The sequence below is a fragment of the Phodopus roborovskii genome, unplaced genomic scaffold, assembly GCF_943737965.1.
Source record: "Phodopus roborovskii unplaced genomic scaffold, PHOROB, whole genome shotgun sequence".
In the NCBI taxonomy this organism is placed as follows: Eukaryota; Metazoa; Chordata; class Mammalia; order Rodentia; family Cricetidae; genus Phodopus; species Phodopus roborovskii.
In genome coordinates this window covers 856,437-881,739 of record NW_026126606.1, presented here as the reverse complement: position 1 = coordinate 881,739, position 25,303 = coordinate 856,437, and positions in this window count along the sequence as shown.

Below are 25,303 nucleotides of genomic sequence, written 5' to 3'. Positions count from 1 at the left end.
GAGCTCTCACATTCTGGGATCACAAAGATGTTGATACTTCCTGCACTGCTTTTGTGGGTGCATTCAAATATCTTTCTTTTAAAGTGTCGGCTTTACCATAGGTAACTCACAAACTTCTGTCAGAGGATAGAAGCTGTGCCCTTCTGGGACCACTTTTCATCTTTTTTTAACCTGTCTGAATCCCAGGGAGGCTGTCCCTCTGGTTTCTTATTGAGTTCCCACAATAGGATGACAACCAAGGTCAGGTTCCCACCTGCTGCCTGGCCTGTCTGCTGTCCTCCAGGGAAGCCACAGCCTCCTTTTGGCAGCTCCTCCCTCTGACTTTGATTCATCACTTCCCCCTTTGTTCTATCAGCACTAGGGATGGCGATGGCTCTTTTTTGCCCCAAGAAACTGCATCCATCCCTGCCTGACTGATTTCCCTAAGTTCTTATCTTCCACTTTTTAAAGCAATTCTTGATCAAAGTCTTTTCAAATTTCTGTTTATCTGTGTTTCCTTATTATCCATCCTCCTATCCTTCCAGCCATTCCTCCATTCTTGGTTCCATTAATCCATTTACCCATCTTTCCTCCATTCATCCATCTTTCTATCCTTCCATTTTCAGAAGCACAGGACTGGGTTCAATGTAGAAGCTCAATACATTCAGCAAACACTGAGCACTTACTGTTTACTAAATGGCCAGTGCCAGGCTCTATGCCAGGAAATATAGGGAAGTCAAACATGACCTCTGTCCTTTAGAAGTTGACAATACAATCCAACAATGTGTTCATCAACCTTTTGATGAGAACAACTTAAGAGAAGGAGACTTCTTGCTGTGGGAGAATATTTTTGGATACTTTGAAGATGTGTCTTTGCCAAGGTATCTTCTGATGGGTTTAATAAAGAACTGAATGGTCAATAGCTAGGCAGGAGAGAATAGGCAGGACTTGCAGGGAGAGAGAGGAACTGGAGAAGAACCTGAGATGCACAAGAGCTGTCAGAGAGACAAGGAGGGAATTAGAAATACAGAATGAAGGAGAGGTAAAAAGCCATGTGGCAGAAGGCAGATTAATAGAAACAGGTTAATTTAAGTTATAAGAGCTAGTAGGACAAACTTAAGCGAAGGCCAAGCTTTCATATTCAGTAAGTCTCTATGTAATTATTTGGGGACCAGAAGTCCTGATAAGAAAGATTTACAACAGGCTGGGCATTGTGGCACACCTTTAATCTCAGCACTCGGGAGGCAGAGGCAGGTGAATCTCTGTGAATTCAAGGCCAGCCTGGTCTACAGAGCTAGTTCCAGGACAGGCTCCAAAGCTACACAGAGAAACCCTGTTTTGGAAAAAAAACAAAAAACAAAAAACGAAACAAAAACAAAAACAAAAAGTCCTCACAACTGCCTCTTTTGGTTTCGGAGGTCTTGCTCCACTACAATCATTTGGCCTTGTCGAAGTGGGCTTGTATTAAAGACAGAATGTCATGGTGGAAAGGAGACTACAGAGTACAGATGGATGTTTCATGGTGGCCAGAAAGCAGAAAGGAAGAAAAACCGGAAGGAGCCAAGGTGGGATATAACCTTCAAAGACAGATTCCTCCAGTGACCCACTCCTCCAACCCAACCTTCCTCCTAATAGCCCATTCATCATGAATACATTGATACAGTTAGTGGCCTCTATGATATCCACCTCTCAATGACCAAATCTACTATCCAAGGACCAAGCCTCCAACATGTGAGCCTTTTGGGGGACATTTATATACAAATCTTATCAAGAAGAAAGAATAAAAGATAGGTCTCTCACACTCTAGTTGTCCTGTGTATCTAATGAAAAGAAAAGAAAGAGAGGGAGGAAGAAAGGGAGACAGGGATGAGAGGATTTTGAGGGTTAGTCAAGAAGACTTGAAAAGGACTTAGGAGATGCCTTCTGACCTCTTTTATTTTTTATCATGAAGAGATTTAAGTCTTAGCTTCCTGTTTGTCTTCTAAGACACACACACACACACACACACACACACACACACACACACGTGTGCATGCGCGCGCACACAGAAAAGAAGAGTAGCAGACAGACGGATCCACACATCAGTACCACCCTCTGAAAGAGGCTCCAGCTAGCCAGCTGCTCACCTGACTGCATCTTAGGAGGATGGCCCTTCCTGAGTCCCTGATCTAGCCCCTTCTCACCCTCTGGTCTACCGATGAGGGAACTGAAGTGTGAAATCAAACAGGAGTGCAGGCAGAAGGGATTTGGAATCATGGCACAAATCCTGCAATGGCTCCAACAGTTTCCCTCTGAGAATGTATAAGGTGACTCAGAAGTCCATGGGGAGCTGGTGTTAGAGCCCAGTCTCTTTCAGGGATGAATAACGTGGAGAGAACTCAGCAGACTCCAACCGAGCTGTAGAAAGGGCTCTTCGGGTACCAGATGTGATCCTACAAAAGTGAGACTCATCTGTGCTCAACAGCCTCTTATGCAGCAATAAGAAGGGGGCTGGAGGAGTGTGCATACAGAAACTTGCCCAAGGCTGTGAAACCTGTTCAAGGGACTAGCTGTAAAGTACATTGAAATTTGATCACTAAACATACACAGAGAGCCTGCTGGGTACCTGGTATCATCTAGATGCTGGGCCCAGGAGAGGACTGCAGGGAGGGCCTCCCACTCTGGGATCCTTTCTATTTTAGGGCAAAGTGAGGAGTCAGAGAGGTGAGGACAGAGCTCCTCTAGACAGGACCTGTCTTCTCTCTTCCTCCCTCTCTCTCTTTCTCTCCTTTTCTCTCTCTTTCTCCCTAGGGTCCAGGACATAGTAGGTACTCAGTGAACTTAGCTGACTTGCAGAGGAGGCATACAACATAGGAGATGCTGGGGGCACTGTCCTTAAAATGTTACAGTATAAAGCAACAGCAAAACTGCATGGTGGAATGACAGAGCTGTCCTCTCCTCCTCCCACCTGCCTATCTCTATGGTGACCATAACCAGTGGAGGTCAAGGTCAAACATGGTCAACCAAATTTCAACAACCAGTGATGCTGCATTTCAGGTGAATAGCACTGCGTGGAGATCTTTTGTATTTCAGATCCACTTTTGTTATGGCACAAATGTGATAAAAACCTTAAACACACTCCTAAGAAAGGCAAACCATCCTGTTGCCTAGAACTGATTTCATTTTTTTCTCCCTAGTCTTTGTATCCATGCCTGTGTGATTTAACTCAGCAGTAATCACAGTGAACATGTAATTTTGTATTCTGTTTGCAATGCTTTTCTTTTTTTCTTTTTTCAAATAAAACATTTGTTCTTTCATATAGATGTGGTGCTAGGGGCCGATCTCTGTTGGCACATCAGCTTTCCGCTTAACAGCTCATCACTGAGAAGACAATGGGAGATGTTTTCACAGCTTGGGTGTCTGAGAAAGGCTTTGTGTTCCAGAGCTCTACAGACTGAGGGGTTAGCGCAAGAACAGACTTCTCACACAGATTATTTGTGTTATCTAAATGGGGCGTTTCATTTGTGCGGGAGGAAACCTCCCCGTGGAAATCAAGTGCCCACAAGTGTCAGTGTAACAGCCTGAACAACGAGATTTGAATTTGGAGACTGTCATCTGCTAGCTGTGTGACCTTGGGTTTAGCCAATTCTCTTGTCCTTAGTTCCCATGTTGTAGGAGTGGAGAGAGGAGACAGAGACGAATGGGTGAGATAGAGTCTGTCTGTGACTTCATTTAACTGATATAATGTTCCCTGAATGATGTAGTTTTAAAGATTTTTATGTGCGTGGCTCTTTTACCTGCTTCTAAGTATGTGCACCATGTGCGTGCTTAGCGCCCTCAGTGGTCAGAAGAAGGCATTGGATCCCCTAGAACTAGAGTTATGTATGGCTTAAGAGTCATCGTGTGGGTTTTGGGATTTGAACCAGGGTCCTCTGCAAAAGCAATCAATTCTCTGAACCACAGAGCCTCTCTCCAGCCCTCTGCAAGGTCTCAATGTGTATTGGTAACCCGCCTTTCCTGCCTTCTTCCCTGTCTGTCTGCCTGCCTGTCTATGTGACAAAATACTTAGCAGAAGCTCTTAAAGAAAGTAGGCTCTATTTTGGTTCACAGGTTAAAATGGCAGGCCAGCAAGTCGGTGGGAGCTTGTACCACTGCTTGTCCTCATCATGAGGATCCTGAAGCAGCAGTCTCAGGCCAGATGTGCAAACCAGATGTGCAGCTAGGCTGTAACCCTCCCCTAGTGGTTTATGTGGGCAAACTCAGTTCTATATCCCCAAAGTGCCATAACCTCCCAAACTAGCGCCACCAACTGGGGACCAACTGTCCAAACACACGAACCTTTGGTGGTAGACATTTTTTCATTCATAATGAGCCAAAGTGCAATGATGAATATAGATGGGTCCTGGTGGCTAAAATGCATGTTGTTCATCTGGTCATTATTGCACCCATATTCCTGAATGTGCCATGGAAGTCTGCGGAATCGGAGATCCATTGCCAGCAGCTTTTATGAACCATACTCAGAGCTCAGCATCCCTGGCCTCCAGCTCCAACTTGGAGGATATGTGTGCAGTGGGGCTGGGAAGCTGAAGGCTCTCCTAGGTACATCTCTGCACTGCACTCTCTGTCCAGGGCTCCGTTCTGTGGAAACAAGAACAGGGATGCTGAAGACTCTTTTGAGACCCAATTTTGGCCAGCCCAGCCAAGCTTAGGGAATGTCTTAGTTAGGGTTTTATCACTGTGAAGAGACACCATGACCATAGTGCTCTTATAAAGGAAACGTTTAATCAGGGCTGGCTTAAGTTTCAGAGGTTTAGTTCATTATCATCATGGCAGGAAGTATAGCCAGGTGCAGGCAGACACAGTGCTGGATAAGGAGCTGAGAGTTCTGCATTTTGATCTGCAGGCAGCAAAGACTATGAGCCACAATGGGTATAACTTGAGCATATGAGCCCCCTGGTGACACACTTCCTCCAACAAAGTCACACTTCCTAAGAGTGCTACTCTGTATGAGCCTAAGGGAGCCATTTTTATTTAAATCACTTCAGGGAGGCAGGTGAGTCAGCAACAACAGCTTTGCTGGACTTGGCCAGCCTTGGCCATCTGTCTTCCCTCTCCTCCCCTTCCTCCTTTTCCCTCTCCTCCCCTCTCTCCTCTTCCCTCTCTTCTGCTCTTCCCCATCCCTCCACAATGTTTATTGCTGCCAAGTGCCCTATGGACTCAGTGACCATGCTCTGCTCCCAGAACAGTTGTGCTTTTCGGCACACAGGCTCTCAAAACATGTGCAGAGGCAGCAAGGCTTCTGGGGGAGCTTCGAGACTGGGGCAAAGTAAATGTCAAGTGGTTGAAGAGTTGTGCATTGAAAGAGAAGCAGAACTAGGCAGAGAGACTGCAGTTCAGTATTGGAAGAGCTGATCTAAGGTGGAAGAGGCTTGCCTAGAAAGACACTCCCAGCCTGGGCCACCGTGATGGGGAGGTCCTTTCTGCATGCTGTGAATATATGTGTCTCTTATTGGTTGATGAATAAAGCTGTTTCAGCCAGTGGATAGGCAGCATGTAGCCAGGCAGGGCTATCAGACTAGGAGAAAGCAGGGAAGAGAAACACAAGGAGACACCATAAAAGACAGGACTCCAAGGAGGTACTTCGATTAATAGAAGTGGGTTAATAATTAAGAAAGAGCTAGCTAATAAGAAGCCTGAGCCATCAGCCAAACTGTTTATAATTAATATAAGCCTCTGTGTGTTTATTTGGGACTAAATGGCTGCAGGATCAGGAGCAACAGGAACCTCTGTTTACACCACCAGGTGACAAGGAGGATCCAAACTCCCAGTGGCAGTGAGGTAGGTCAGAATGCATGACATTTGGATTCTCATCTCCTTGACATGACTTTAATCTCCCAACTCAGGCCTGCAGAAGAGGATGCATGGCTACCACTCACACAGGCCAGGACCCAAACAACTCCGACTTTTATTTCCATTTTCATCTTCAGTAAGTGGTTGAATGGCACAGACCATGCAAACACTCCTTACCAGAGCCTCTAGAAGGGTCTAGAAACAGGAAGGAAGATGATAGGGATGTACTTCCCAGGCAGGTTGGGGGAAACAGATACGGAACACCTAGGATTTGTTCCTTGGCTCCTGGAGGGCTCAGGTGTACCTGGGCCTTTCCCCTGACTGGATTGTAGCCCACCATGGTCTGTAGCTCTAGGGAAGGATACAACCCCCTTCAAGGTCCTACAAGGTTTTTGCTTTGTTCTTAGAGATATTTTGAAGACTTTACAAGGAAAGGAAGAAAGTCCATTACCAAGTTCTGAGCTGTCTGCTCTGCACCACTAAGCTTTTCTTTATGAGTGGCTTCTATTAGTGAAGAGAACCACGAAGGGAACTGGTTTGGTTTTTAATTTTTATTCATTTTACATACCAACCACAGTCTCCCCCCCACCTCCCCCCACCCACTCATGGGGAGTCAGCAAAGCCCGGCACATTAAGGTGAGGCAAGAACAAGACCCCCCATCAAGGTTGAGCAAGGCATCCCACCATTTACAGGTGATGTCAGTGATAGCCAGGCCTGACCCCATGTTGCATCATCCCCCGGGGTGAGTCCGAACTTAAAGAAAATGTGGACCTGTCATACTCACCTATGACCACCCCTAGACAGACCCCAGGGAGACAGAATTCAGGGTGATACAGCCCAGAAGGATGCAGACCAAGGGACATGGGCACCCATCCTTTATTTTTCCTTCGTATTAATTTGCCAATAAGGGAGAGTTATAAACATTTTATTATTACTAAATACTTTACCGCAGTGTTTCTCAACCTGTGGGTCCTGAACCCCTTTGGGTCAATGACCCTTTCCCAGGGTTACATAGCAGATATTTACATTATGGTTCATAGCAGTAGCCAAATTACAGTCGTGAAATAATTTTATGGTTGGGAGTCACTGCACCATGAGGAATTGTTTTTCTTTTCTTTTTTTTTTTTTTTTTTTTTTGGTTTTTTGAGACAAAGTTTCTCTATATTGTTTTGGGGTCTGTCCTGGAATTCACTCTGTAGACCAGGCTGTCCTCATATTCACAGTGATCTGCTTGCCTGCTGGGACTAAAGGCATGTGCCACCAGCTCCTCCTGGCTGAGGCACTATATTAGTGGGTCACAGCATTAAAAGGTTGAAAACTACATCTTTATTGTCTTTTTTTTTTTTTTTTTTTTTTTTTTTTTTTTTTTTGACAGGGTTTCTCTGTATAGCTTTGGAAACTGTTCAGGAACTAGCTCTTGTAGACCACGCTGGCCTGGAACTCAGAGATTCTGCCTGCTTCTGCCTCCTCAGTGCTGGGACTAAAGGCATGTGCCACCAATGCCCGGCTAGCTTTATGTCTTTTAAAATGAGTTTTTCTTAAATCATTCCCTCGCTCCTTCCTGGAACCATTTCCAGGTAAAACCTGTATTCACCTCCTTGACTCAGACTTCTCTCTTGATGAAACCTGAACTGGTACAACCTGGTAAGATCCCCAGGCCTGGCTATACCCAGATTCCTTCTTTTATATTTAGCAAATGGACTTTTTTTACGTGGTCCCGAGTGGGTCTCCTCTTATCAGAAGTGAGACATCAGTGTCTGGGAGTCAGAATGTAGCAGTGGCAGTTGCAGAAGCAGTTACTAACCTCAAAACATCAGGCACTCCCTGGAAGACTCTGGGAGCCACCCTCAGGTGTCCCTATGGAAGCTGTTTCAGCGCCAATCCTGCATTTGTCCCTGGTGCCCTTGGCCTTCAGGTAGCAATGCCATGGTGTATTAGGTGAGGAGACTGGGGTTTGAGTCTCCTTCGCTTTGCCACAGTCTCCAGGTGTGACTCATTTCTGCTCCAGGAGGAGCAGTGCAAGTCCATTTTGGACAGGATACTTAGTGTGACAAAATAAAAGCCCATCAGAGGTGACACTTCTGCTTGGCTGGGAGGCTCTTAACCAATTCACAGGAGGCTTAGCGCCTTGTAATGCAGTTGCAGAGGAGAAGGGAAATTGGTTCTCTCTCTCTCTCTCTCTGTATGTGTGTGTGTGTGTATGTATGTATACATGCTCACATGCATCTGGGGGTGCATGTAAATGTGTGTGTTCAAGATCTCTTTCTCATTTTAGCTGTCAGAAATCATTGCCCACTTGTTGTAATCTCCTTCCCCTATTCCGACACTCTATTTCCAGTTAGTGCCCTCTTGCCCAGTGAAGCACGTTAGAGTGGGTGGAAGCTCTATGAGACACATTAATTTACTGTGTTATTCCGGGCCGCTCACTGAGCTGCTCTGGGCTTCATTTTTCTTAGTTTTAAGCTGGACATGATGATGATGCGTGGGTTAGAATGCTTTGATTTAACAAATCAAACGAGGGACTGAATAATGAAAAAGGAGTACTGCAAGCAGTAAAATCTCGCACAAAGAAGAGAGGGTGTCATTATGCCTCCTTGGGAATGGATTTTCAATTTTCTCTGGGTGGCTTTTGATGGACGTAGGAAATGAAGATTGACTCAGAAGGCATTCTGAATCAGAGACAATGGAGAGAACTTGCACAGACTGAAATCATGAGATTTATCAACAGCACACTGATGTGCCTTAGACTTGCCGGAAACCTGCTAAGCCAGGTGTACTTAAGTTACAGAGAGCCAAGAGCTCTGGGAAATGGCCATAGCTATAGCACAGAACCCAGACACCCTAAAGCCACTTCTTAACACAAGAAAATGTGGTGGCTCAGCCATCACTGTGGCCCCTATGACCTGCATGGCTCCAAGTCAGCAGCATTTAAGACTTTTGGATGGGCTCTGCCCCTTTTAAGCTAGCATCCAGTGGCCCGTGCCACTCCCTGCAGCCAACATTATGGAAACTGGAACAATGGCCTCTGGGGCTTTGACTTCTGTTGTGAGAAACAGGCTGAAGGAGGACACGCCATGCCAATCAGCAGGAGAAGTTGTGGGATGAGATGGGGCATTGAAGGTCTTGGCTTGGGGCTTGGGAGGTGGCTGTCTAGGTGAAATGCTTGCTGTGCAAATATGAGGACCGGAGTGGGATCTCAGAACCCAAGGAAAGCCAGAGGTTATAGGGCAGGCCTGTAATCCTGTAGGACTGAAGGAAGAAAGACAAGGAAATCCTGGAAACTCAAGTAACAGCTAGCCTGGCATGTGAAACCAGCAAGACACCCTGCCTCAAGAAAGTAGAAGGTGAGGGCCAACAGACAAAGTTGTCTGACGACTTCTCTTGCTGGCTGTGGTACCAATGCACCTGTATTTGCTCTTACAAACGCTTATGCATGCCGTACACACAGATGTCTTTAAGGCCTAGGTTAATAGTGACACAGTCATGTGATTGCTTATAGTGGTCAGACACCAGACTTTCCAACAGAGATTTGTTGAGGTTCTATGGTTGCAGAACATCCCCAGTTGTCACAGCCCAAACCCCTGACCACTGTCTTATGAGTTTCCTCCATCTCAGAGGAGAAGGAGGTGGAGATGGATGGACTTGTTTCCAGATACTCCTGTATCTTCTGGGATCTTAACCCTTCACTCTCTCATCTCTATTGGTGGCCTAATAGGCAGGACAGAGCTTTTGGCTTGAAGTTAAAATATAAACTATGTTTTATCATATGATATAATCACTTATAGGTATTACTAAGCATCTTTATGAAAATGTGTACAAGTCCTTTTGATATAATGTCAACAATGTATCAAATTGTTAAATTATTATTTGATATATTGAAAACAAAAGGAGGATACCAAGTTATAAGCACGCTTGATTAAATGAACATAAAATAAATGTGTATTTAAAGTAATCTGTAAAATGGGAATAGCTGTTTGGGGTTAAATTGTGGAAATATGGGTAATTTTGAATTTTAAGTATGTTTTCATTTCAGGTTGCTGCCATGTAGCTATTTCATTGAAAGAAATGTAGCAAGTTCTGGTAGCTATATTTAAAGGCAAGCTAAAATCTTGTCTTGGAAGATGTTTGCAATATTGGAAACTTCAGGAGTGTCTTGAGCTATGCTTGGGATCAGTGACCAGATAGTGATGAGGGTTGAGAACATGTAAGAAGGAGGGAGAGAGAGAGGGAGGGAGGAGTGAGGGATTCAGGTGGAGAGAGGGAGGGGCAGATGGAGACAGGTGGGGAGAGGGAGGGTTACCTACCTCTGTCCTTGTTTTCAGAAAGATGAGGTGGCCTGGGGCCTGTCTCACATCAACTAAGCCTGCTGCTATGTTCTGTGGCAGCCAAAGCGACTGTAAAATGACCCCTCCTGCTACCGCTGTCCCAGCTGTCACAGCATGAATTCCTGATGGCTGTTGCTTGAATTTCCCCATCTCAAAGGAGAAGCTGCAGGGAAGGGCTTTCCTCCAACTTGTCTATTCCTGTGTCTTCCAGAAGCCAGACTCTCGGCTCCTCCTGTCTCCTACCCTAGAAGCCGACAAGTTTGGCATCCACTAGGAGAGATATAGGTGCTGCCTGTTTGACACAAGAGCCGCAGTTTGTTGATAGATCCATGCCAAGCAGTTCCTGCCTCATTGGCTTGTTTCTTTGAAGGTGGGGGCTGGTGTCAGGATAGTTAGCTGAATCTTGCAAAGCACTAATTGCTACTGGAATTTGGCCCCATGTAACCAAGCTTTATATAAGATGGAGAGGCAGGACTTTTAACAGGAGTGTGTGTGTGTGTGTGTGTGTGTGTGTGTGTGTGACAAGTTCACTCTTACAGTAGCAGCCAAGGCATGGAGTCTTTGGTGAAGGCAGCCTCTCGAAGCAAGGGCTTGGTCTGTCTGAATGCTCTCCATTCATTCACTGACAGCTGGGGTGGTGTACTCTCCTGCCTATAGCTTCTTGAGAATATACACTGTCTGCACTCTCTCTTTCACTTGCCTCTGCCACAGACCACCCCATTCTGTCATGGTAGCCCCTCTGCTCTTGATGTCACCTTGAATAATCTGAGGATTAGGCCACCAATAGGGATGAGAGAGTGAAGGGTTAAGATCCCAGAAGATACAGGATTATTCCCTTCTCTTCTCTCTCCCTGCTCCAGCCACCAGGCCAGGAAAATACGGATCTATTTTTTTACTTCTCCCCATCATTTCTTCGCCCAACCTGCCTCCAGGTAATCTTTAATGATTGCTGAGCTCTCTGCTACACACTACAGGGAACTCTGTGGGCTGAGTTCTCCAGGCTCCCATGCTGTTCTGCCAAATGAATGGAAGAATTTGGAAAATGCCTTCTTCAGTGTAGCTTGCTGAACAGCCCTCAGTGGCCTGGTGCTGTTGATAAGGATAGAAGAGCATTGCTTGCTCCATTGTCCTTCTCTCACGAGTGTGTTTGTACCATCACCACCCCAGGAAAGCTAGAGTTTTGATCTTTGTTTATGACTGTTTTGTTTACTTAGCATCCACACTGTCTAAAGCCAGGCTCCCCCTCTTCCGCCGCCGCCAGCTAAGCTACCCTAAAGTCTTACCTGATGGTGTCATTGTCCGGCACAAACCCTTCAAGTCGTCCCTGATGTCTCTATGTGAATGCCTTCAGACCCACAAGTTTCCACATTTCCCTTTGCAACCCTCTCCTCAGAATATCAGTTTGTTTTCTTCCAATATTTAAAAGTATCTCCCTCTATTCTTTGCCTATTCAAACCCCAACACTTTCCAAAATGTGACACCAAACCCACCCTGTCTATGACCTTCTCCAGACCTTCCCCTGTTTGTCCCCAACATTAGCTGGACATCAACATGTGAGTGCACAGAGGTGTGTGCACCCGTACACATGCAAGGATGTGGGTACCCATGTGTTAACACCACATACAAAAACACATGAAAAATAAAGGGAGGGAGAGGATAAGAAATTGTGAGTAGGCAAGTAGTTTTTCCCAGTGTTGGCAGACCTGACCCCATGAGTGCTAAGTGTTTATGGCAGACTCAGAAGCTTGTAGCTCCAAAGCCTGAGAACTATTGGCTTCTAATGCTGGGGACCTATGGCTCTGAGCACTCAGGCTGGAGTTTACTGCTCTGTAGCTCATGTGGCCCTCAGTTCTTAGCTGCAGCTGGTAAGTAACAGGGGTCTCTGCCTTTAGTGCTGCTCCCAAGTGAAGGTCCTCACGGTGGTTAGTGCCACAAGCTCTGGAACCCCAGGTGTCAGGACCTGCACCCTTGCAGTGACCAGCGTTACAGCTCCTAAGCCTTGATCACCAGGATCTTTAGTTTGGCAGCTCCCCAGAACTTGTTCAGCAACTGGGGTGCATTGTCCCTCAACTTTGACTCTACACAGCCCTTTGGAAACTCCTATTATCCTTTACTGTTTCTGCCATTTCTGTCTCAATTCACCTCTGACCTCTAGTCCTCCAGTGGCTCTCTGGAACTCTTCAGCTACCTAGCTACCTTTTTTTTTTTTTAAAGAGCCTCAAACTTGAGCATGGTGTTACGAGCAGTTTTCCCACCAGTCTGGTCCCACAGCCACATCAGCCCCAAATAACACACAGAGACACTATATTAGATATAAAGCTGTTGGCCTGTTACTAACTTTTCTTGTTGGCTAGCTCTGTCTTAAATATTAACCCATTTCCATTAATCTAAGTATTTCCACATGCTCTTATTTTACCAGAGAGAGGGTCCGGACTTCTTCTCTTCCCAGTCTCTACATTTTGATTCTCCTACTACATTTCCCAGAATCTTCCTTGTCTTCTAGTCCCGCCTATCTTGCCTTCCTATTTGCCAACAGTGCTTTATTCATTAACCAATAAGAGACACATATTTACAGAATGACATCTCCCATCAGCATGTACTTGAATTTCTACATAGTGCTGGCGGTAGAATCCAGGACTTGGTGCATGCCAGGCAAGTACTCTATTAGCTCAGCTACATCCTAGCTCCCAGCTACCTTTTTGATGCTGTTACTGTTGCTGCCACCACTTGTCATTGCCATTGTCTCCTCTTTGTATTACCATCTCAGCCTACTCTCTCCATGATAAAGATCACAGACGAGCAAACATCACCCAGGGCCTTTTATGTGGCCTAATGTTACAAAACCACAGAGCAGCCTAGGAGGGTGTCTTCTGGCTGACTCAAAAAAGTATGCCAAAGAGGCTGGTTGTAAAGTCAGAAAGGAAATATGACATGCAAATGAAAGAATATTTTTGTACATTCACAATGCAGCTTCCATTTCCACTTACTACAGGCCCCATAAGGACCAATCACAGACCTTGTATAAAGACCAATTAATTACAAGTCCAGCATCCAACACAGGCTACTTCTTCTAATTCTTCCTTCTCCTCCTCCTCTTTTTCTGTTTCTGTAGGACAGAATGACCTCCAACTTGTGACTTTCTGCTTCAGCCTCCCAAGGGCATTTATTACTGCACTGGCTCTTTCCACAACCCATCTTGAGTAGGAATAACTTCAGGGTTACCCAACATTCACAGAGCCTTGTCTTTCTTGGAGTGCTGCTATAATGACCACAAAGCCAGTCACCACAAGAGGGGACACTCAGGTGACAGCTTCTGCTCAAGGTGGCCAGTCATAGACAAGGATCTGAAAGGATCAAAAGGCCCAAACTACCTGCCCCCAACAGCTTTGCTTATTTGAAGGAGAAATAAACATTCAAGGTATTTAAGGTAAAAAATAAATAAATAAAATGAATCACTGGGGGTTTTGAGATGGCTCAGTGGGTAAAGGTTCTTGTTCCCTACCTAAAGATGCAAGCCCGTCAACTTGAGTTTGACATCCAGAACCCATCTAAAGAAGGAAGAGAGAATGAACTCCACAAGGTTGTCCTCTGACCTCCAAATTTGCGCTGATACAAACACATACATAATAAGTGAAATAAAAAGATCAATCACTAGGATTATTGATAGTTATTAAAAGTGTTCACCTTACCAAATGCCTGTGGTGAAAGATCCTGTCTTAAAGTAAGATGGAAAGTCATGATCCTTTAGGGTCTTGGATGGCCACACCCATGTGTATATGGGCAATGCTGAACTCAATAGGGTTATTAAGAACAAAATAAAATAAAAAGATGTGAAGCCAGGAGTTTCCTAGTTTGCTTTCTGTTGCTCTGATAAACTGTGTACCAAAATCAACTTGTGGGGGGGAAAGGGTTTATTTGGCTTATGATTACAATTGATCATGGAGGGAAGCCTAGGCAGGAGCTTGAAGCAGAAACCATGAAGTTCAGTTTACTGCCTTGCTTCTCTACCCATGATCAGCTTGCTTGCTTTCTTACAGAGCCAAGGCCCATCACACACAATCATCATAACCCATCAGTCATAAACCAAGACAGTGTCTACTGACATACATTCCCAGAGGCCATTCTGTTGAAGGCATCTCTTCAGCTGTGGCTCTCTCCTCCAAGGCAAGGCAAGTTGCCAAACAAGATTAGGCATCACGAGACTGATGGGGTTTGGGGCACTAGGAGAATAGGAGGGAGGTACTGATGGAGATATACATACATACTTATATACATTCTACATTCATATGTGTTGCGTATATATAAATGTATTAAAAACAGCTGGGCAGTGGTGGTGCACACCTTTAATCCCAGCACTCTGGAGGCAGAGGCAGGTGGATTTTTGTGAGTTTGAAGCCAACTTGGTCTATAAAGCGAGTTCTAGGACAGCCAGGGCTGTTACATAGAGAAATTCTGTCTTGAAAAAACAAACAAACAAAAAAGTATTAAAATTATCTAACTTGCCTCACCTTCAAGGTGACACATTGGTAAAAAGGACAGGTGCCCACAGATGGGGTCAAGCTAGTTAAGCTTATATGACAGATACAAGGAAGATGTCTCCTATCAGGGCAGGACTTCCTGGGGTGATCATAACCTATCAGAGATGTCATAGCCATCCAGCAGGAATGAAGACATTCTGAAAGGACACTTGAGAAACAGCCAAACATACTTCGCATTTTCCTGATAGAGTGGAGGTCATACAGGGCAGGGGCACATTATCCTTGCATGTTCTCATAGCCTGTCATTGCTCTTCTCTCAAATTCAGTTACAGACAAGCAATAAACCCTTGTAGCAACAACCCGGAGTAATGCCCTGAGTAAAGAAAGCTGGAGAAATTACAAACCTCAAACTTTGGACCTTTGACTCAGGGGCAAGTCCTACTGAGGGAAAGAAAAGAATAAGAGTAAAGGGTGTCTGCTCTAGGAGCGTCCCAGGGACAGTAGAGATGATGGCCACAGAGCTCCCTAAAAGAGAAACAAAAGTGAGCAGTGTGTGGTCTTTAGCCAGAAACCCTGATAGCTTGTAGGTTTTGGCCGCAAAGGAATGCAGCTCTCCATTCTTACGGTTTAGGGCAGGCCCCAGGCTGCCTACTGGTCCCTTTGACATACTGGGCAGGTATAATACAAATTATGCTGATAAATTGTTGTCTACTGTTTGTGCTCCTTGAGAGCTAGTCCTGAGACAAGAGATGGATTTCTCTGCCTCTGATTCAAGCATGATTATTTGAAATGTTCTTTAAACTCTCTCCTGGGTCAGGCTGGCCTCCTGGCTCTGAAATAGGGAGAAAGGAGAACAGCAAACAGTGAAGAGTGTGAAAAACATCATGCCCTTGAGAGCAGCTGGAAGGTGAAACGTTTTCTAACCAAGGTTACTATTGTTTATCCTGTAGTGTAAAATTGCCCGTGATAGGAACAAGAATACAGACACTTGCCCATGGAAACGCTGTTCTGCTTTACTTGAAAGTCTCTCAATTGGGAGCTCTCATCCCGTCAGGGCTTCTGTAGCCATTTCTTTAGGTACTGCCTATCTTCTGCCTTGCTGTTTGTTCTTTAGTTTTGCTTGGTATGTGTTTTAAAATTCACTCATTCAAAACATGGCCATCACAGATTCATTTCTCTGAACAAAACTGTAGGTTACTTCAAACCACTTTGACTCGGGCTGAGGGTGACTGATGACAGCATCCGATAGCAGAACTATCCTCGAGCTTGGAGGGTCAAGTATGTGTGTCTCCTTCTTTCCTTTAATATCTACTCAGTCTCGGAAACTTCTGCCATCAAACTAGCTGCCTCCAACGGCTATAACTTGCTCTTGTTTCTAGTGACACAGTGACACACATGACCTTGTTTCTACACATCATTTCCTCTTTGGAGCCATATAGTAGCCGAAAGGCATATTTCCCCAAACCTAAAATATAGAAGGATTAAGTTGTTTGTATGACAAACTATATTTAAACCTAAAATCATAGGTCTAGAGTTTGGGCTGGTTAGTTGGTTTCTTTTGTTGTTGTTGTTGTTGTTTTGGTTTTTTTTTCCTACTTGACACAGACTAGAGCCATCTGGAAAGAGGAACTTTAGTTGGAGGAATTGCCTCCTGATGCCAGTGGGCATGTTTGTGGGGCATTTTCTCGACTGATGGTAGAAGAAGGAGGACCTAGCCCATTGTAGTCCATGCCATCCTTGGCAGGTGGTCTTAAGGTGTATAAAAAAGCAAACTGAACCTGGTGGTGGTGCACACCTTTAATCTCAGCACTCAGGAGGCAGCAGCAGGTGCGTCTTTGAGTTTGAGGCCAGGATGGTCTACAGAGTGAGTCACAGGACAGCCAGGGCTACACAGAGAAACCTTGTCTTGAAAAACATAACAAAATGCAAACCAAGAGAGTCGGTAAGTAAGTAGCATCCCCCCACATCTCTACTTCAGTTCCTGCCTCAAGGTTCTTACCTTGCTTAAGTCCCCGCCTTGATGTCCCTCAGTAATGTGAATATGATCTGGACCCACAAACCCTTTCCCTGAGTTGTTTTTGGTCAGAGCAATAGAAAGCAAATGAGAACAGGGTTCATATGAAAATTTTAATTTTCAAAAATTGTACTTAGTACATCCTTTTTTTTTTTTTTAGCAGTTTTCATTTTTTAAAAAAAGGGACTCAAAACATGCAATTATGGACTTTGGGGTGTAAGGGCTTCTTCTCCAAGGAGGATGACTTTGGTCTCTGTGTCTTTCTGGACACCACAGGGGCTTCTCTGTCAGGGGTAGCTCTAATCAATCCAGGTGTGACAGGTCTACCAGCAGCAATGAAAAACCCCGGGGATATAGAAAATGTATGAGGGCAGTTTGTAACTAACTGTTGTGACAAAGGCAACTGCAGAAGAAACCCTTCAACTCTGGAGTGTATCTTCTCTTTGCTTGAAGCCAAGGAGATCTAGGAAGCATCTTCCACTCACTGAAGTCTACAGCCATGCAGACATTCTCGGGTCTTCACAGAACTGTTCTCACTAGAGGTGGCGTCCTGGGTGCTTTTATGTCAACTTGACACAAGCTAGAATCATCTGAAAGGAGGGATCCTCAATTCAGAAAATGCCTCCATAAGATTGAACTGTAGGGTATTTTCTTAATTAGTGATTGGTGAGGGAGGGCCCAGCCCATTGTGTATGGAGCCATCCCTGGACTGATGGTCCTGGGTTCTATAAGAAAGCAGGCTGAGCAAGCCATGGGAAACAAACCAGTAAGCAGCACCCTCCATGGCCTCTGCATCAGTCCCTGCCTCCAGGTTCCTGCCCTGTTTGACTTCCTTCAATGATGGACCATGAATGTGGCTCTGTGAACCAAATAAACCCTTTCCTCCCCAACTTGCTTTTGGTCATGACAATTCATCACAGCAATCAAAACCCTAACTAGACAGTTGTACACCTAAAGCAATATGTCATTGTCACATCCTGGAATAACAGGACTACCTTGAACACAGGACCACAGAGTGAGGTAGGCCATTGCTGCAGTACTGTCCACACTGAAGGTATCTTGGTAGTTATCACAGGTGACACAAATGGAGTTGTGCTGTTGTGAACCATTTGATGCTGGAAATGGATCAGACACAAAGAGAATGATGAGGAAAGTTTCTCTGGACCAGATCAGAAAGGATGATGCCAGGTGCTACCATCTGGGGACTTTAAATGCTAACCACTCAGTAATGTGATATTGTTGCTAATATGAGGCTCTTTCTGGAGTGGTATTTAGATCTGGAGCTGGATGTGTGCATGCATGTGTAGGTAGGGTGGGGGGAACATGCTGCAGCTTGTATGTGGGTCATCAAACTAAGGTTGTCTGGTTGGATTGCAGGAGCCTTCACTCACTAAGTCACCTGGCAGATCTTCATTTTTGAGGCTCGATGGTAACGTGGTTTTCCTGTCCTGAAGTTGCTCTCAAATAAACACACTGAGGCTTAGATCAATTATAAATGCTTGGCTGATAGCTCAGGCTCATTGCTAACTAGCTCTTACAACTTAACCCATTTCTATTAATCTACATTCTGTCCTGAGGCTCGTGACTTTTACCTCTGTCCCATTTTATGTGTCCTACTCTTTCTCTGTCTGTCTGGCGACTCTGTCTCCCCCTTCCTCATCCCACCATTCTCAGTTTGGCTTTCCTGCCTAACTTCATCCTGTTGAGCTATTGGCCAGTCAGCTTGTATATTAAACCAATCACTGTGACAAATCTTCACAGTGTGCAAGAGAATTATTCCACAGTGCTTACTGATTGAGCTAGACTAGCTAGCCTCGAACCTCAGGGATCCTTTGGTCTTTGCCCCCTTGTTGCTCAGTTTACAATTACACAAAGATGAGTCCAGACCTGTGATGTCTCTGGGTGGGCTGTGCCTTGCCCGTGTTCATGATGGATCCACATTCACTTTTCTTAGGCTGCTGTCAGCCTAGGTCAGTGTATCAGGTTTGGAGACTGGGGCACAGCATGGCGCTTGCTGGAGACATTGCAGCAGCACCCCAGCTGGGTCACCTCCAGCTCCTGATGGCTTGAGCCAAAGGGCAAAGCAGCAGTTTGCACTCTTGATTTAGAAGTGTGAGCAGTTGACAGGCGCCCAGCAGACCTGCACCCTTATGCCCTGCTGGCTTCGCCTCCAGGACATCGTGTTTACTCACGAATCTAAAAGGAAATATTTACTTTAAAAGGCAAACAGTTTTAGGCAGCTGAGTAAATGCTGGTGGATCGTTTTGCACAATCTCTCTACGGTCTAGATAGACTCCAAACGAACACTCTCATTTTACAGAGGGAACCACCAGGAGCCTTCATTCACTCACACAAGAATGACTTGAATGAGGACCAGCAAAGTGGCTCACTGGGAAAATTTGCTGCCAAGCCTGATGACCCGAGTTTGAGCCGCAGGTCCTGAATGGTGGAAGAAGAGAACAAACCCTGAAAGTCGCCCTCTGACTGCCAAACGTGCACCATGGCACACACCTCTAAGCCCCCCTCAGTAAGCAAATAAAATAAAATTTTCATTTTCTAGAATGCTTTATTTTGGGGACTGAAAGGATGAACGAAGGACACGCATTTTCCGAGCTTCCTTGGACTCTGCTGCTCCTCACTTCCTTTTTATTTTTTTTCTCCTTTTTCGAGACAGGATTCCTTTATGCTGTCCTGGAACTCCCTCTGGAGACTAGGCTGGCCTCGAACTCAGAAATCCTTCTCTGCCTCCTAAGTGCTGAGATTAAAGGCGTGTGCCACCACCACCCAGGTCTGATGCCTCTTTCTTTGTGCACACCCTGCTTCAAATTCACCCCGCCCACTAAGTCTGCTTCTGGACTTCAGACTTCTAATCCTTTCTGAGAATGTTTCTGAGAGAATCCTAGTCAGCACACAGAACTCAAGTTTCGTTTCTCATTCTGACAGATTCCAGACACTATAAGCCTTGAATTGAAATGACTCCCCTGATACTCTTCTATCCTCTAGAATATTCTTCTGGGCTGCTGTAGCTGTGGGCACAAGTCCATTTGCTTGTTCTGTGGCCATGACATAAACTGGCTGATAGATTGTCCATAGTCCCTGTCATTCTTTTTTTTCCAAAGGACCTAAAGCTGTCACAATATCCAGCCAGCAAAAGATAATATCATCCTCCTTCTTTCCTCCCTCCCTCCCTCCCTCCCTCTCTCCCTTCTTCCTTCCTCCATCCCTCTGCCCCTCCCTCCTCTCCCTCCTTCTTTTGCCAAAGTTCACTTAAAGTGCATATTGTACTGAGAGAGCCACCCAGCTGCACCTGCGACACTGACCACACCCATTTATGTAGTATTTGGTCTGGGGTCCCGGACAGGTTTGCTTTCTCTTGGTTCTGGTTGGGTCATGGAGAGCAGCCTGGTGTGGATCCTTGGAGGGGGGAACTCTCCGGCCATTGGTTTCTCATGTAAGTGACTTCTCCCAGAATAAAATATATAACCCATATTTTACCCTGGTCCCGTGTATCTTAATCTGTTCATCATTAGCATATGAATGTGCTTATTTACAAAAAGCATTAGATTTTATTTTTTACATACACTGGGGTTTTTCCTGCATGTATGTCTGTGCAAGGATGCCAGATCCCCTGGAACTGGAGTTACAGATGGTTGTGAGCTGCCATGTGGATGCTAGGAATTGAATCTGGGTCCTTTGGAAGAGCAACCAGTGCTCTTAACCACTGAGTCATCTCCCCAGCCCAAGATTCTACTTTCATCTCTATGTATGTGGGTGTATCTGTGTGAGTATATACCACATGTGGGTGGTGTCAGCAGAGGCCAGGAGAGAGCATCAGATTCCCTAAGGCTGGAGTGACAAGAGGTTATGAGCCTCTTAACCTGGGTGCTGGGAACAGAACTCGGGTCTTCTGGAAGAGCAGGAAGCACTCTTATCCACTGAGCCCACATGTGCTGGTTTTATAAAATGAAGGAGCTTGCTGCATATTGACCCCTAGATACAGAAAAGGCTAGGTAGGACAAGAGCGAGTAGGAGTGGCCTTTAGATGTTCCCATAGATCAATCATCACTACTCGCAGTGTTCAGGAAGCCAGTCTGTTTTCACACTGTCTTTATATCCCCTTTCAGAGTATATTTCTAGTATTTTAATTTTTTTATGTGTATGGGGGCTTTGTGCATGCCCGCTGCCTGAAGAGACCAGAAGAAGGTGTTGGATCTCGTGGCACTGCAATTGTGGATGGTCGTGAGATGCCACCTGGGTGCTGGAACTGAATCCAGATCTTGTAAGCTCAGCAAGTGTTCCGGCCCCACATGGATCTGGGGGCCATCTCTGTGTCAAGCCACTTTGGCATTCTTTACATTATCATATACTTCACACTTTACATTTATTTATTGATAGGGGATATGCACACGTATGAAGGTCAGATGACAATTCTGGAGAGTCAGTTTTCTCCTTCTGCTGTGTGGGTCCTGGATTGTCTTGAGAAACCAAAAAAAGAAAAGAAAAGAAGAAGATAATTCTTGTAAACTTAAGGAAATTGTAAATGAAATATATAAATTATAAATAAAGTGTACAGCTAGTTGACATGGCAGTGTACTTTTTTTTTTGTTTGTTTGTTTTTTTGTTTTTTTTGAGACAGGGTTTCTCTGTAGTTTTGGAGTCTGTCCTGGAACTCACTCTGTAGACCAGGCTGTCCTGGAACTCACAGAAATCCACCTGCCTCTACCTCCTGAGTGTTGGGATTAAAGGTGTGTGCCCCATCATGGCAATGTACTTTTCTCGGTCCCTGTCTACACTGATCTGCCACTTATCAAGCTGCTAAGGGGATTAATTATACCCTGTTGAGATTATGGCTCTTGCAAACAGGTAGTGCCTGGGCTATGCAACTGTATCCGGGTCTCTCTTTAGGCTCCCACAGGCACCTGCTAGTCCCATCATACCGTGGCCTCTTTTACCACTATAGTCACAAAGGCACAGTTGTCCTGGAGCTCTAGTAACTTGAACTATAGAGCCTAGCTTAATTAAGTCCTTAACAACAATGGAGGTCTTGGCTCATTGCTCTGTATGGGTCTGGACTTGAGAGATGTCTGATGGGCTGGTATAGATCAAGTGTTCACTGATGGCCAATCATCAGTGCAGCCAGAGGATAAAGTCACATGAGACTCTAGAGGCTGGAATTGGATGGTCAGAAGACCCTGTCTCCCAAGGAGAGCGCTTGTCCCACATAAGGGACAGCTTTGCTGGCTGACAAAGCCCTCTGTACTCTATAATGCAGTCCATTCAGAAGGACACCAAGGAGTTTTGAAGGGGAAAGAGGCCCTGCCCTACTATTGATCAAGGACAGATATAATAGACAGATGTTTAGGATGAATAGTAAACAGAGGGGCTAGGCATGTAGCTCACTTGGAAGAGCCCTTACATAGCATACACAGAGCCCTGGGTTCGACTCCCAGCCCTGCATAAAGTGTGTTGGTAGTGTGTGCTTGTAATCCCAGCACTCCAGATGTGGAGGGAGGAGGATCAGAAGTTCCAGGTCCTCCTTGACTACACAGAAAACTGGAGGCCAAGCCTGGGCTACAAGAGATCCTGTTTCAGAAGCAAACTAATAACCACTAGGAAACATAAGCTGGATAGAGCAGGGAAACTTAGCTCAAGTCCAGGACCAGGAAAGTGAAAGTGAAAGCAAAGGGAAGATGTACTTGACCTTGTCTGGAAACCAAAAATGTACAAATAAGGGAATAGTGAGCAGAAACAACTCAGGAAGGGGCTGAGCCGGAACCGGACACAAGTGCCGTGCGTTGTAGTTGCCAGAGGTTACACTGCCAGGCAGAAAACAGGATGCCTGAGTACATCCAGGGTTCAGGTTTAAAAAAGGGTATTTAGTGGCCATCTTTATACTAAAGAGTCATTTGTTGTGTATCTGAGATTTAAATATAACTGGGCACTTTACATTTACATTTGCTAAATCTGGTATCTTTTCATGTTGGTCTTTTTTTTTTTTTTTTTTTTTGCTTGTTTGTTTTTTTAAGGCAGTATCTCATTGTAGTCCAGGCTAGCCTCAAATTTGTTGGGGCCAAGGATAACCTTAAACTTATGATTCTGTTGCCTCCAACTTCAAGTGCTGGGGTTATAGGTGTGTGCCACTATACCTGGCTGATGCAGGGTTGGGGTGGAACCTAGGGCTTTGTGAATGCCAGCCAGCCACTGTACCACCTGAGACACACCCAGCGCCCTGTGGATGTAAAGCAAGCCCCAGCACCTCGTACATCCGACGTGTAGGCAAGGAAAACCCGAGGCCCAGGACAAGGAGCTATGCCCAGTGCCACTTCCTCTTCCGTTCCCCACAAAATGAATCCAGGGATAGAGTGTCAGTTTGTTGAGTGCAGTCTTTAACTGTCTTCATACTTTCACCCCAGTCACAGGCATCATGGCAACTCAGTTGCAACCACAGAATTTGATTAACCAAAATGCCCCCCTTCCCTGGAGACCAGCTCAGCCATCAAACTGCTGAGCTTTGTTGATGTCATCCATGATCTATTCCCTCAGCGAGTCATGACAGAAACACAGATAGGATCTGAGATGGGCAAGCGTGTTGCCTGCTCTCTGTCCTCCACCCTTCCTCCTCCCCTGAGGGCATGGTGGGCCTCGGCCTCGGGAAGCCACATAGCCCTGGGTTTCCTGCCAGCTGGGAAGGAGCTCTGTAACCTCCACAGCCAGGACCTGGCGGGAGCACACTTAAGGGCGGACTCTCAGCAATTTTCACTCAACGAAGAGAGGCCCCTGGGGAAACACACTCTTCTCACCAGTTCAGGCAGCCTAGTCAACTCTACTCCTCCAGTTTTCACACTTTCCACCTCAGGGGTGGGGGTGGGGGATGGGGAGTGGGGTGGGGGAGTTAAAGTGAGATGTAATTTGGGATCCTGCTCTAAAATCCTGAGAAGTACTAGAGGCAGCAAGGATCTTCTTTTCCTTCCAGAAGCTTCCTTGTTGACTACACCACAGAGGGCTCTTTCTTGGGATTACTGCTGAAAAGGATAGGTAGCTGCCACCCCCTGCAGAGGGTGCCTAGAGCCCCATGTACACAGCCTATCTTCACCTAAGCCTCTCACAGCTGGCCAAGGTCAATAGGTCAGACACAGCAAACCACCCACAGAATCCTCTGTTACTACCCTCCACCCTAAACTCTACCACTCAAAGGTCTCTAGGACCTTGTGTTATTGTCCCTCCACCATTGGGCCTATATGGGGTCTGTTTAGCAGGATAGTTTGTTTGAATCAGGGTCTTTTGTAGTCCAACATGGCCTTGAAGTCACTGTGTAGCTAACAGAGAATGTTCTTGAGTTCATGAACTTTCTGTCTCTACCACCCTAACGCTGGTATTAGAGACTTGTCTTTCCATGTCTGGCTTCCAGGGAGCTCAGTTCCTCTAAAAGGTGGTGCTAGACCTAGCCTCTGTCACTGCCCAGGCTGACCTCAAACTCACAGAGATCTGCCTGCCTCTGCCTCCCGAGTGCTGGGATTAAAGGCCACCAAGGTAATTTATAAGATAAATTTCTAGAGATGAACTTATTAGGATTTAGAGAAGGCATCTCGGATTTGTCAAGGCTCATTTAAAACGTGTCAACAGCTGGGCCAGGTAGCACATGCCTTTAAACCTGAATGTGGTGGTTTGGACAAGAATGGCCCCCACAGGGTGACCAGTTAGTGGAACTGTTTGGGAAGGATTAGGATCGGAGGCCTTGTTGGAGAAGGTGTGTCACTCCGAGTATGCTCTAAGGTTTCAAAAGCCCATTATCATTTCGAGTTATCACACTCTCCCTGTCTGCCTCTCTCTGCTTGTGGCAATATTGTTGTATATATTTCCATACGCTTGTGGATCAGAAATGACCTCTCAGCTAGCCTGCCGGCGTATTGTGATGCTCCCCACCATGCTGGGCATGGACTCTACTGCCCTGTGGAACCATGAGCCCCAAATTAAATGCCTTGGTCATGGTTTATCACATCAATTGAAAAGTACCTATGTTCCAGCACAAAGACAGAGATGTCTGTGAGTTCAAGGCCAGCAGTTTGATCTACATAAAGAGTTCTAGCTGGGGCTACACAGTAAGAGTCTGTCTCAGTGGGGATGGAGGTGGGAAGTGGGGGATTGGCAATGAATAAACTGCTCACAATGTTAGTGTTTTTCCAAAAACTCTGGCCCAGTCAGTTTAATTACCTTTATCATTTTTACCAACCTTAAAAAATGTAATTTTCTGCTTTGATTGACCTTATGTTTTTAAAATGTTTGTGGGGCTGAAGTTGTAGCTGAGTTGTAGATTGTTGGCCTAGCATGCACAGAGCCCAGCACCACATAAAGTAGATATGGTGGTGTACATCTGGAATCCTGGAACTTGGGTCAGGAGTTCAAGGCCATCATCAGCTACATAGGGAGTTGGAGGAGCTTGGGGTATATGAGACCTTGTCAAGGAAGAAAGGAAAGAAGAAAGAATGAATGAAAGACAGGAAGGAAGAAAACAAGGGAGTAAATAAACTCATACACCACATTTTAGAATTCTTATGTTCTTGGGGCTAGAGAGATGGCTCAGCAATTAAGAGTACTGGCTGCTCTTCCAGAGGACCCAGGTTCAATTCCCAGCACCCAAATGGCAGCTCACAACTGTCTGTAACTCCAGTTCTAGGGG